Here is a 15,023-nt window from a genome sequence, read left to right as displayed (position 1 = left end):
TAAACAGACTGGACTGAATCAGCCATTTACATGATCATCCATTATATTTTTGAAAAATAATGTTAAAATGTTTAAAATATGATGCATCATCAGGCTACATCTGTCATCACAATCATTATTGACTACATGGGCCCAAAAAACATACACGCAAATCATCATGCATCATAATAATGCATCATGCATCATAATAATATTATGATATATGTGATAATAATAATATCATAATTTTGAGAGGCATAAAACTGTGATATTATTGTGATAATATTGTGTTGGTCGCACTTTTGCTGCCAAGACAGCCCTGACCCATCGAAGCATAGACTCCACTAGACCCCTGAAGGTGTGCTGTGGTATCTATTAACAAGATGTTAGCAGCAGATATGGATAAGGCTTTTTTGTTCAGCACATCCCACAGATGCTTGAATGGATTGAGATCTAGGGAATTTGTAAGTCAATACAATACAACACCTCAAACTCGATGTTGTGCTCATTCCTGAACCATTTTTGCTTTGTGGCAGGGCGCATTATCCTGCTGAAAGAGGGAATACTGTTTCCATGAAAGGGTGTACATGGTCTGCAACAATGTTTAGGTAGGTGGTATGTGTCAAAATAACATCCACATGGATGGCAGCACCCAAGGCATCCCAGCAGAACATTGCCCAAAGCCTTACGCCCGTTTCACACATACTCCGTCTGCAGTGCGTGTGCGGTGCGTGTTGCGTTGCGTATGCGTTGCAGGAGCCCCACACCCTGTAGTCCTTTCACATATGCTGCGTTTGCAGTCCGCAACTGATCCGCTTTTACATACCACAAACACAGCATTTATTAATGATTTTTTTATTTAAAATCCAGAAGTTGTTACTGATCATGGCTCATCAGAATTGCAATTCTCTTTGTTTAATCTTTCTGAGTAGACAGGTTAACGTAGGCTACAAGCCTACATTTAAACAACATTTTTTTCAATTCATTAATTCATATTTATATATAAATATACTTTAGATTTAGCTCACACATAGGTTATAGCCTAAAATCATAAACATTTTAAATTAGAAACTTAGAATAGGCTATTCAAAAACAGCCGACTCTCGTCTTTTCTTTCGTTTTTAAACCCTTTGAAAAGAAATCCTGCAGGTCAAAAATAACTTTGCATTTCACCTCCAAGAAAGTACGAGTGCTATCCATTATGGCACTTTTTTTTTTAACCTAAATGCCAGATAAGGTGTCGTTTTGTTGCTTTACTTGAGAAAAAAAGCCATGTGTTGACTTTGAAACAAGAGTATATTTTAAATGATATGCATCCGTGTTGAAATTACTAGACTTTCGCGTCAGTACATGTTTATTTTAATGCGAACAATGTTCTATCACTTTAATGCAGCAACGCAACGCAGCGCAGCGCAGCGCAGCAAAAAATAGACTCGGTACCAAAACGATCCGTGCACTGCTGCAGACGCAACGCTCCTGGAACGGACTGACGGTTTGCATCCGCGTGCAGTGTGAAAGATGTCATCCGTTAACATGGGTACGGAAAAAAATACGCAACGCACACGCACTGCAGACGGAGTATGTGTGAAACGGGCGTTAGACTGCCTCTGCCTTGCCTTTTTCCCATAGTGCATCCTGATACCATGTGTTCCCCAGCAAGTGATAAACACATGCCCGGCCATCCACGTGATGTAAAAGAAAACGTGATTCAACAGACCAGGCCACCTTCTTCCATTGCTCCGTGTCCTTTTTTTTTTTTTTTTGGTGAGGCAAAGGCTTTAGGGATCATTTGTTTATTGTTTATTAAGCCAATTCCCTACTGGTCTCCACAATGTTGTCAAAACATGAATTTGGAAGAATAGATGCTGCGGATACTGTATTGTTATACAATAAAACATGTTGAGATGAATATTAAATATAGGCTACTGTCTATATGTGGCAAGCAAATCAATGAATTAATTTACTATAGCGGCTCCTTGTGGCGAGTTTTGGTACAGAAGTGTTCTTGCACCTACTGTGTGAGTATCGTAATCAGTTATTGATTTGACTGACTATTGTCGTTATTTTGTCCAGTGATATTCTAGGATCTCAGTAGTTAGGCATATATATCGGTACATATGTTGACAAAATGTTAGTAATTGAAAACTATGTAAATGTAGACTTTAGTTTGTATAGACCTCTGTCCCCTGGTTTCACAGACAGGGCTTACTCTCTCAGACTAAAATGCATGTCTAAAACGCTATATTTCCTATATTTATTATGGAATGTTTTTTAGGTTTTTCAGTCTCTTAATATGATTGTGCAAGGCTTGTGTCGTGACAGATATTTCATTATTCTTAGGCTAGCATTTAGTATGAACAACTAAAGACTACATCTGTTCATTTATATTGTTCCAATAAACACCAATACAATTTAATTATAAACAGTAGCTCATATATGTACAACCTTGATCCCCAAAACACTGCGCATTTTACCTGACAAAACCATTTCAGGTCTTGGAGTCTCTACTAACGAGCTGCTAAGTTGAAGCATGTGTGTTTTATTAAGAAGATATCCAAAACGTGTAGCCTACTGTTATATATATATATATATATATAAAAATGGATTGAAGTGGAACTGGTAGAACGGGTTTGGATTGGGAACCACTGATGTAGAACTTTGTCAAACTCAAAAAATGACAGTTTATGTCCAGAAGAGGTCAGTATAAGACTACGATTTGACGCTATGTAAGACAGATGTTCACATTTCTAGAACGATTTAATGTAGTGATTTGGACAATAAACTAAACTAAACTTACTTAAGTATCAAATCACTGGACAAAACAAACAAATAAATAAAAAGTGTGTAAAATTATCATTATTATTAGCAGTAATATAATATAATATAATATAATATAATATAATATAATATAACATAATATAACATAATATACTTGCTATTTTTAACTAAATTACATTTGAACATTTTGTAATATTTTGAGCATAAAAATGATCCGTCATTATTATTAGTAGTGGCAAGGCAAGGCGAGTTTATTTATATAGCACATTTCATACACAGTGGCAATTCAAAGTGCTTTACATAGAAATGAATTAAAATAGTGATAACATATGCAAAGAAAAAGAATACCATGTGTAAAAATAAAAATAGAAACTCTGTAAAGAGAATAAAAAAATATTGTAGTATATTTATAGTATAATATAATATAACTGCTAGTATTATTATATATCAGAATAGTATTATTTTTACCTAATTTACATTTGAATATTTTGTAATATTTTGTGCATTAAAATTATCATTGTCATTATTGTTGGTAGCATATAATATAATATAATATAATATAATATAATATAATATAATATAATATAATATAATATAATATAATATAATATAATATAATATAATATATATCAGTGTAATGTTATTTTAACTAAATTCAATTCTAATATTTTGTCCATAAAATGATCAGTATCATTATTATTAGTAGTAATATATTTAGAGTATGATATAATATAATCAGTATTTTATTATTTTAACTAAATTACATTTTTTATATTGCCTGTTGGACCCAGCTGAATAGTTTCATTTGGTGGGACAGCGGGACAGCTTGTCTCCCCTCTTCTATCAGGACTCAGACAGATAGCCTCTGGTGTGGCACCACTAATGTTAGTGTGTGCTACTGTGTACAAAGAGCCATTCTTTACAAACACAGCTATAACCAGAGAAGCTCTGTCCTCTAATCTTCCCATCTCCAGACTGTACAAACAGATGATAGTTATTACATTTCATAATTCATAGTCCTTTTCTGTTGAGACACAGTACCCTGCAGTCATGGTGTCCAGAAACATGTGCTTGTGTACAGATGCACTTTCACGCCTGTCTAACAAAATGTCGATCTGGTTACAGCAAATCTTATTACTGCATTTTTTTGTCTCTCATATTAAATTAGGTTTTCTGCTTATTTAAACATCTGCTTCTGTTTAGAAGTTATTTTATTTCTTGGAATCCATATAGCCTGGTGTGTGTGCAGTGTCCATTATATTTGTGTGTGTAATTTATGGATTAATCGTTCTTTGTGATGACACAGAGCTTGTTGGCACTGTTAGCTTGTTGATTTAGTTCTCAGTATGGACTCAGTGAGTCAGGCTATGACACATGCAATGGCACCCCTCTCCGCCTGGCAATGGCATCACTCCTGGCACTGTTCATGTTTGGACAGAGATTTGGCATGGCCAGGAGTTACTGGTTCAGTTAGTATGACCTTTTATACACACTTAACATGCGTTCAGTAATGCTGCTGACCCTCTTGACTACTTGATCTGCTTTTGGTTTACCATATTACTGACTGTTGTGCAGTAAAACACAATGGTCACTACAGGGTAATATGAAATCCGCCTAATGCACATACTGAAAGACATGAGCATCCCCAGGAAGTAAAGTTTATTATAGACTTCCTTGCAACATGACTGTGTGGTCAGTCCAAGGATGACGGAAACTCACCATTTAAACTCTTTGTCTTGCTGGTGGTCTTTGTCCTCACATCAGGAACTGTAGATGGTTTTCCATAGCCTAGAAATCTAGACGCACCCTAGTGGCAGCAAATCTATTCTGCCGCGAGTATCGTCTAGCAACTCTCAATACACTTCTGAGCTGTAAAAACCAAACTCTGGTCGGGCCAATCATATCGTGTATAAAGTTGGTGGGCGGGGCTTAACATAATGACGGCAGAGTTGCGCTTGCGTGCTTCTAGTAAACACAGAGGCTGGCGAACAGCGGTCTTTTGAATCAGCTTTGACCGCGACTCTGGAAGACATTTGGCGTTAAGCTTTTCTCTGAGAAAAGAACAAAGAACGGCACTGAAGTCATTCTTAAAAAGGGAAGATTCTGAGTTTTTCTGAGTGTTCTGAGTTTTGCCGACCGGATACAGCGACAGTTTAATCTTCACATGTTTACTATCTTAAATTAGCTCCGCTTCATGTTGCTCTGGTTGGTGTAGCGCTATCCTATCGCGTGCAGAGGGAGTTTGAAAGACAACCGTTTATCCCGCCCCTCGGACTGAGCCCTGTCAATGGTGAGTTTCCAGACCAAACATCTTGATGTGAGTCTGGCTTATCAGGCTATTTCCCACACCATTACGGACACTCTACCAGCGTCTTTGTTATTAATCAGTTAAATTGACAAATAAAATCATCTTTATGAACGTGACTCTTATTTGCCCCCTCTTAGAAATACACATTTATTTATTTATTTGTTTAATTTATTTATGTATTTGTTTGTTTGTTTATTTCTTATATTATTCTGGAAGTATTTATATGTTTTATTTTGATAATTTGATATTTTTATTTTCAATATTGTAACCGGTGGAATGTGTCATTTTCAAAATGTCTAAACATTTAATGATTTATATATATAAAAAATAATATAAGTAATAATAATTATTATGTATGTATACATGTATGTAAGTATATATGTATGCATACATAAATAGAGTATATATTTATATATACACTATGTGTGTGTGTGTGTGTGTGTACACACACACACACACACACACACACACACACACACACACACACACACACACACACACACACACACACACACACACACACACACACACACACACACACACACACACACACACACACTTAGAGGATTATTAGGGTTTACAAATTAGGGTTTACAAAGAATGGTGTGAAAAGGGAAAAACATCCAGTATGAGGCAGTCCTGTGGGCAAAAATGCCTTGTTGATGCTAGAGGTCAGAGGAGAATGGGCCGATTGATTCAAGCTGATAGAAGAGCAACTTTGACTGAAATAACCACTCGTTACAACCGAGGTATGCAGCAAAGCATTTGTGAAGCCACAACACACACAACCTTGAGGCGGATGGGCTACAACAGCAGAAGACCCCACCGGGTACCTTCACTACAAATAGGAAAAAGAGGCTACAATTTGCACAAGCTCACCAAAATTGGACAGTTGAAGACTGGAAAAATGTTGCCTGGTCTGATGAGTCTCGATTTCTGTTGAACCATTCTGATGGTCAGAATTTGGTGTAAACAGAATGAGAACATGGATCCATCATGCCTTGTTACCAGTGCAGGCTGGTGGTGGTGGTGTAATGGTGTGGGTGATGTTTTCTTGGCACACTTTAGGCCCCTTAGCGCCAATGGGGCATCGTTTAAATGCCACGGCCTACCTGAGCATACACACACATACATACAGTTGCCAGAAAAAGTATGTGAACCCCTTGCAGAATCTGTGAAAATGGGAATAACTAACTAAATAAGACAGATTATACAAAATGCATGTTATTTTTTATTTAGTACTGTCCTGAATAAGATATTTTACATAAAACATTTTTTACAGCAATGACATTATCATTTTAAGATCCATCTTGTCACACTAAGGACAATTGAGGGACTCAATTAAAAACAGGTCCAAACATTCACTGATGCTCTAGATGGAAACACAATGTATTAAGAGCCGGGGGGTGAAAACGTATTGAATTTGAAGATAAAATAGGTAAATTGTACTGAATTTGTCTTCCGTGAAACATGCAATTATCGCCTGTTGCTTCTAAAGGGTAGTCCTAAATAGAAAAAAAGATATTTAAACAAAATAAGAAAAATTTGGACGACATCATCCTATTCAAAAGTTTTTACCCTCCGGCTCTTAAAGGGATAGTTCACCCAAAATGTTTAATTTGATGTTTATCTGCTTACCCCCAGGGCATCCAAGATGTAGAATTTCTTTGTTTCTTCAGAAGAACACAAATGAAGATTTTTAACTCCAACGTTGCACTGTGACAGTCATATAATGCATGTCAATGTGGTTTAATTCTATGAGTTAAAAAAAACATGCACAAACAATAAATTAAACCCTGGGTCTTGTGACGATGCACTGATGTCTTAAGACACAAAACGATCGGTTTGTATGAGAAACCCAATAGCATTTATTAATTTTTTTTACATTAAAATACAATGTACTACAGCTGCGAGCGCGCCCATCACTTCCGCTGGATGAGGTCAAATGTACATTGGGATACAATGGGATACAAGCAGCGGAAGTGATGTCTCACGCATATCGTATGCCATATTGTGTAATTTGACCTCATCCATTTTTAAATTTTAAGCTAAAAAATACCTTTGTAAATCTGTTTAGAGGCAATATGCATTATGAAAAGTGCAATACAAGAACACACAAACAGAACTGAGGTCTATTGTGCATGTTTAAATTTCCCTTTCTTCCTCAGCTCAAACTCGAATCCCATCGTTTCACTAACACATTAGGCCTATGTTTTACGTCCCTGTAGCTTGACACGGAGCAGAGTCGTGCCACGGTGGTCTTAGAAACACAAGCTAACAGTGAACTGGGTTTCCTCCACATGTATTGACTTAAGCTTATGAGACATTACAGGACTTCAATCCATCCACTGACATAAAAACCCACCGCAGGATCCTGAGAGAAATGGGATACTCTAAACAGACGTCCATCTAACACACTGCGCTAACAGGAATCTCTCTCTCTCTTCACTCGCTCACGCTTACAGATACATACACACAGAGGTACAAAGGTCTCTTTCTGTGACAGGCCGAGGGCTGAAGTTTGATGTTTAATAACTGCGGTATTTTAATGCTGTCTGTGCTGACGGTGCAGTGGGTTCCTGAGGCAGGATAATGACTGTACTAAAACACTACCTGTGGATTCCTGAGGTATTGAGTTCTAAAGTGCCGCTCCGAGGTCCGTCGTCGTGTGTTTCTCACAGTAACACTGCAAACATCTCAGCCACCTCTGATCAGAACTACTGTAGATGTGTATCTGAACAGGATTAGACGTGGGGCTGAGGAGACGGTGGTAAAAGGGATCAATACAGTGTGTAGACCTCTGAGAAACTCTGGGCCTCATTCATACATAAACAAACTTCCCTAAGAGACTCAAACACTTGTTTTTATTATATATTTTTTCCAAGACTGGGATATTTATGTTTCCTAAGTTCAGCTAAAACCACAGAATCCATAATAATAATGATAGTCTCAATGATTACTCTGAAAGCCACTTTTTAAAATTTAGGAATAGCATTTTTTTTATTGCGTTTTTATTTTGACAGCACAGTGAAGGAACGACAGAAAATGGGTTGGGTTGGGGGGTTGGCCAGGCCTGGACTAAGAATGTAGGGCCCTGGGGCTATAACAGACCCAAGGGCCCCCATAGTAGGCAATCTTGGCGCCACAATGTTATATACCACAGAAATATTATTATAATTAAATCTTCAATTCACAGAGATACAATGAGTATATACTGTCTGAATATTCATTTTAATATTGAGTAGGCAAATATATATATACATATTCCAGGCAGCAACACATTAAAAACATAAATGGATTAATTCCAGATATGAGGTCAAAGCAAACAAGTTTCCAGAAGCAGCAACAGCTTTTGAGCATACAACTCAAAAGCGCTGGGAAGATGAATCTGTATTTAAACTGGGTCATCAATGTTGTAGAAATGTGAAATTATTTTTTAATTTGGTGCCTTCTAGACTGAGAAAAGACAGAAAATGTATTTTTGTCTCATGGGGATGAAAGACTACAATTCCCAGAATACTAATGCCCTTTGAGGCCATTCCCAAAGTCACCTACTGGATTACAGTGACTGAGTTGGAGAAGACACTACAAATAAAAACTGAACGTGTGTGTTCAATATAATGAGTGAGTCACCGCGCGAGTATCACAGCACTGAGCACTAAGTGCAGGAGTGAGATAAATGAGCTGATGAGCTCTCGTGATGAGAGCTGAGGTAATCGCAACTACACTCGCGGCATACATTCACAATGCGAGTTCAGTCTGGCACTTTTCACTTCATGCCTTTGCAAGCTTAACTTTCATAGAAATTAATTTGAGAAGGTAAAAGAGTTACATTGCTCACCATAGCTCCATTTAAATGAGTGCCTGTAGCTGCGAGCTGAGCTCTGAGTGTGATCTCCATCCCCCATGCGCGGGTTCAAAACATGTGGAAATGGCTCCCTCTGCTGGCTGTAGTCTTTAGCCTTTGGCCAAACATTCCTCCTATGATGCAAATATCGTCAATTTGCATCATACAAGGAATTTTTCCAGAAATAAAATGCATAAATCTCTTGTCTCAGGGGGATATGAGGGGGGAAAGCACAATCATTTGAATATACTCCAGGGTTTCTACTGTTACAAGGCCATATGCTAATCGCTGAAGTAACCCTTTAAAGGGTTAGTTTACCCAAAAATGTAAATTCTGTCATTAATTCCTTAATCTTATGTCATTCGACACCTGTAAGACCTTTGTTCATCTTTGGAACACAAATTAAGATATTTTTGTTGAAATCCTGACCTCAGACAGGCCTTCATTAGCAGTGATGACATTTTCTCTCTCAACACCCATAAAAGTTACTAAAAATGAGGTTACAAAGTCCATCTCACTACTGTGGCTCTACAATAATTGTATGAAGCGACGATAATAGTTTCTGTGCGCAAAACAAACACAAAAAAACGAAATAACGACTTACATAGTGATGGCCGATTTCTAAACACTGATTCGTGAAACATAGTGAATCGCCAAATTCACGTGATTTCAGCAGATTGGTGGGTTTGACATGCGATCCCAATCATGAATCAATACGCTGATTCACAATGCTCCGAAGCTTCAGGAAGCAGTGTTTTGAAAATCATATTTCAGATATTTTTAGATATCATATTTTTTTAATGGAAATAGCTTTAAACCACATGCAGATAATAAACTTGCATGATAATACAGAACTGCAATGTCACATGAGCGTGACCACAAAAGAGATGATTTATCAAACCAAACAGATGAATTAGTCTTTTGCAGAGCCTACGAAACATGAGTTGTCTGCTTCTGGAAACAGAGGTGGGGAGTAGCATTCATTTGCATTTAAAGACACATGCACAAAAAACAGAATGCTTTTCCTTTCACTCAAAAATCTGTTTAGTGGAAAATGGAGATAGATAGATAGATAGATAGATAGATAGATAGATAGATAGATAGATAGATAGATAGATAGATAGATAGATAGATAGATAGATAGATAGATAGATAGATAGATAGATAGACAGATAGATAGATAGATAGATAGATAGATAGATAGATAGATAGATAGATAGATAGATAGATAGATAGATAGATAGATAGATAGATAGATAGATATTTTAAAATGATATTTTAATTGTTTTAAAACAATTAAATGAGAGGTAAAGCAGAGGTCGTATAGTATTAAGTCTGCATCAGTAAGTGAGCATCCTGATGCTAAGTCACCTTTGACCTCTCAGTAAGGTGGTGGCTTTTTCATGCCTGTCAGACAGCGTGTGTTCACAGAGACCTGTCAGTAGGCAGCCATTGTGTCTGTGTGTCCTCTGGGCTAATCCGAGCAGCCCACCCACAGACCTCAACATATAGACTATTCTCTCCCGTCATGTCTAGCTATCTCCTACTCTGACTCCTTTATTCAACTCTTTTTACTTCTCGGCTTCTGTTTCCCTCTTATTTTGTCTCCTTATCATGATGAAAAATGTCTAAATTATAGCATCTCAACCTAATATTAGTCTCAGTGGGAACATGCCAGTCTGAATAACCAAGGGGTGAGTCTTCGCCTGTCTTCTCTGTTTAGAATTTTTAACTTAAAAAGTAAGGAAACCCGTTACTTAAAATGATTAAGTAATGCATAATTGAAACTATTATGTTATGTGAACTTGATAATTGCACATAACTGAATAGTTTCAATTATGCAAGTTTATTTACTTAATAATTTTAAGTAACGGGTTTCCTCCCTTTTTTAAGTCAAGTCAACTGATCACTTTTTACAGTGTATAATCTGGGGAAAGCTTATGTTTTTTTTTTACTAGGAAAATACTTTTTATTACATTATATATATATATATATATATATATATATATATATATATATATATATATATATATATATATATATATATAATTTTTTTTAAATTATTATTATTATGTCTAATATTTGTATTTAGTTTTCTCAACATTGTTGTCATTACCATCACACCAAAAAATTGAGTATTTTCAAAAAGTTTGGTTTAAAATGGACGTGACAGGGCAATGCATTGTGACAAAACAGCAGTAGCTATTTTTGTTTTTGTTTTTTACATCCTGATCTGAGAGTACCTTACTAAATTGGTCACACATTATACTAAGTTGATCAAAAGATTTTAGCATAGATTAAACATTTTCAAGAATTCTCTTTGAACAATATTAAAAGAATAGCTAAGAAAACAAACAAACAAAAGTATCAAGTGTAAATAACTTACAACAAAGAATAAAGGTCAAGTTTGGAAGGGAGAAGGAGGCGTACTGCCCTGGTGACTTTTCACCTCGCTCTTTTCCCCCCACTGTTTGCTTATGACTGTGTGTGAGCTTGAGGGAGAAGATGATAATAGTGATAGTAGATGATAGTGCTGTTCATCTCACTCTAACCTGCCCAATCTTTCCAGGTCTGTTTGCTCATGCTGACAGACAACACTGCCACTAATGGCTAATGATCGAATGATAAACGGGTGCATGCACGCTCCCACACACAAACACAAAAATATATGTGGAAGACTAATGTGAAAAGCCACAGTGCAAACACACACAAGCCTCTGTTTATCGTCTATTGTCCAAGGGGCTTCTGTTTTTTCACAGAAGCATGAGAAAGAAGATGGATATGTTTACATACGCGGCGACAGCTTTAAACAGTTTGTTTAAAATAACGTCTGTAGGATAATCTCCAAAAATTCACCACAGATTGTACAAGGAAATATTAAGCATCGACTACAGATTAGAGTTTCATTCATTCATTCCAGGCTATTTAGTAACTTTTTTCAACATGCACTCATTGGAGAATGCACAGTATACGTATTTGACCTTAAATTACTTTTACCATATGCATGATTTGTAAAGTTATACATTTTGAGGTTTGCATCTCCTAATCAGCTCCATATGTATATGGCTTTTCTGATTAGAGTAATCTTGCTCAGTAGCTCACCTGGTATAGCATTGCACTTCCAAGGCGGAGTGCTCTGGTGAGAGTTCTGTAAATCTGACATTTCCCAGGGAAAGTATCGCAAAATGTGCAAGAAGCAGCATAATATATTGCGGAAATGTTGCCACAAACACATTTTTTCAATAAGCCCACGTCAACTTTTTTGCTTCATTTAAAAATTGTAATATCTAAATTAACCCTTAAAGGTCCATCGAAATCAAAATTTAAGATTTTTAGCTTTTAGTATAACTGCACTGTAAAATAAAAGGCAAATTTTGAACTTTTGCAGTACAATTGACTTGGATGTTTAAGTTATTTCAACTTAAATTATGTTAAACTGACTTTAAAAAATGAGTTACCTCTTGTATAACTAATAAAACAAAGTTTAACATTGCTTAACTTATTTTGATGAGTTAAAACAATGTAAAAACATATGTTGTCATAACTTATTGAACATATACTTTTTTACAGTGTGTATTAGCCTTAAAGTTATTAATAAGCTGGTATGTTCCAAAACTATGACACAATTTGCATTTAGGAGATATAAGCATTCAAAATTTACAGTCTCCCACTTCCGTTAAAAAAACGAATCTCAGATTTTGGTGACATCATCGCAGACTTCACTTTCTCGTCAAATCTTCTGTCCAATCAAAATGCTCTCTAGAATTTAAAGCCCGCCCCCTACACTGCTGAAGCTGTGGCTGAAATTGGTCTGTTGTTAACACACATTTACTAATTTCTACATGGTGAAAGGCACATAGCACACTATATATGTGAAAGGAAATGATTCAGTGTAAATATGCTTTCATTTGAGGCGAATAAAGTCTGTTTTCACGTTAGTTTACACGCAGCAGCGGTGTGTACAAAACCACAATTTGTACCAGGCTGTAAACAGGTTTTTTTCTGCATTAAAGTTGAGAGTTTTAACATGGGGCTCAATGAGATTCTGCTCCCTTCTGGAGCCTGTCCCTAGTGGCCAGTTGTGAAATTGCAGTTTACATTACTTCCGTATTGGCTTCAAGAGAGTTCGTGGGAGGTTGCCGCTTGCTACAGACACGAGAGCACAGCGCGGATCATATCCGCAAGTCTGCGCAGAAAACAAACATATCAACCCATTTGAATTCTGCACAGAATGCTGCATTTTAAAGCGATATGGAAGAGATTATGATGGTAAACAGTGTTAGAGGAAACTGGCTTTACCAAACAGGAAGGTCCGCTCTTGCGCTCTCTAGTCTCTAGTCAAACTGTATATTAACGAAACACTATTGGCTGTTTCAAAAAAGGGGAGGAGCTGTTAACAGCTGGAGCCGTTTCAGGGGAAATTACGTCAACACATTGAATAATGCGGCGCGTTTCAAGCCACTTCAGTGGACCTTAACATTTGTAACATTTGGCTAGTGACTCGGATTTATATGTAATGTTAATGGACCTGTTGTGATAATATAAAACTCTCTTGATATTAGAGTAACAATTACAGAAGAATAAAATAAAGCATATTTTGTTTACTTTTGATCCTTGGAAGGGTTCAGTTTGAGCAGATGTTTTAGAGCATCATCGCTGTTCTCGTCAGAGCTTATTTCCCAGTACATTAAGCATTTGGCTCATATTCGCGATTTCAAACAATTTCTCAAAACTATAATTTTCAACATCTTCAACATGATGTAAGACAGCTTCTTCACAAGGTCCACCAAGAGACAGTCACACTAATAGGTCACTTGATTGCATTCGCTCTGCAGTAAATCGCTGAGCCATTTCAAGTTTTGCTGATGACACTTACTATTCTTTTGTTTTCTGCCTGCGGATATGTCACTTCATCATTGTATATCAGACATTGCCACCTTGTGGAATAAAGATGAATTGAACTTATTCAGTCATCAAAGATTCAATTAATGTTGTGCAGTTGTTGTACAATTTTTACAAAAAATGAATGGGAAAACAGGCATCATACACACACACACCAACCCAATCACATGTAAATGCAAATAAATAGTACGAGTGTGCAATGTTGTGGAATGTATACGGCAAAACTTGTGATACACTGTGATATGGCGTGCAGATGATACGCTGTTTTTCGCGTGCATATATGATACGTGAGCTGCTGTGACACTGTGAGCGGCTGACACTCAGACTGCTCCGCTCTCGGCTGGCCGTGTTCGATGAGACCGGCCAGCCTCGTGATCCCCGTAGTTCTGGACCCGCGGTCGCTGAGGTAGCTCGGCGTCGCAGATCATGGGGCTCACAGCGGGACTTGTCAGAGGGTTTTGGGACTGCTGCGGCACTTTCCCAATCCTCCTCTGACAGTTCCGAGGATCTTCCTCCCCGTGTGGAAGCCCGCTCTGCGGCATCTTCCCCCGGGGTGGAGGGTCCGATGCTCGTTCTCTCCGGTTCTGATGAGCCGGAGGGTGCGGGCATCGAGGCGGGGGATGAAGCGGGAAATTGTACGTTTCATCCGCCCGCCCATGAGGAGCTGGTTGAGGTGTTGACCCGGGCGGTGGCCAAATTAAAGATTGAGTGGCCACAAGAAATGCAGGAAATCCAGCCACCCAGCAGGCTGGACGACCGGTTTCTTTCGCATTGGGTCCAAACACCGCGCTGGGGCTTACCTTTCTTCCCAGATCTGCACACCGAGGTGGAAGAAGATGGAAGAAGATCGTGGAAGAAGCCCTATTCCTCGCGTGCTTCCAATCCCCCGGTGTTGGATTATTCCAATGTTCTGGGGGCACGCGAGGCGGGCTCTGGGGCGATGCCGCGGGTGGAGGATGCTCTCGCGAGCTATCTTTCGCCCGAATCGGCATCGTCCCTGAAAGCTCCGGTGCTGCCCACCAAACCCTGTCGTGACACCTCGGCTTTGGTGGGCAAGGCTTATATGGCGGCTGGGCGGGCTGGTAGTTCCCTGCACACTCTTTCCTTTCTGCAGGCCTACCAGGCTGACCTCTTGAAAGAGCTGGAAGAGGGAGAAGGTCCCTCTCCGGAGGACATTTTAGAGCTGCGGAAGGCCGCAGATTTGTCTCT

Source organism: Pseudorasbora parva, chromosome 21, assembly GCF_024679245.1.
Source record: "Pseudorasbora parva isolate DD20220531a chromosome 21, ASM2467924v1, whole genome shotgun sequence".
Classification (NCBI taxonomy): Eukaryota; Metazoa; Chordata; class Actinopteri; order Cypriniformes; family Gobionidae; genus Pseudorasbora; species Pseudorasbora parva.
Note: the sequence above shows the minus strand (reverse complement) of the source record.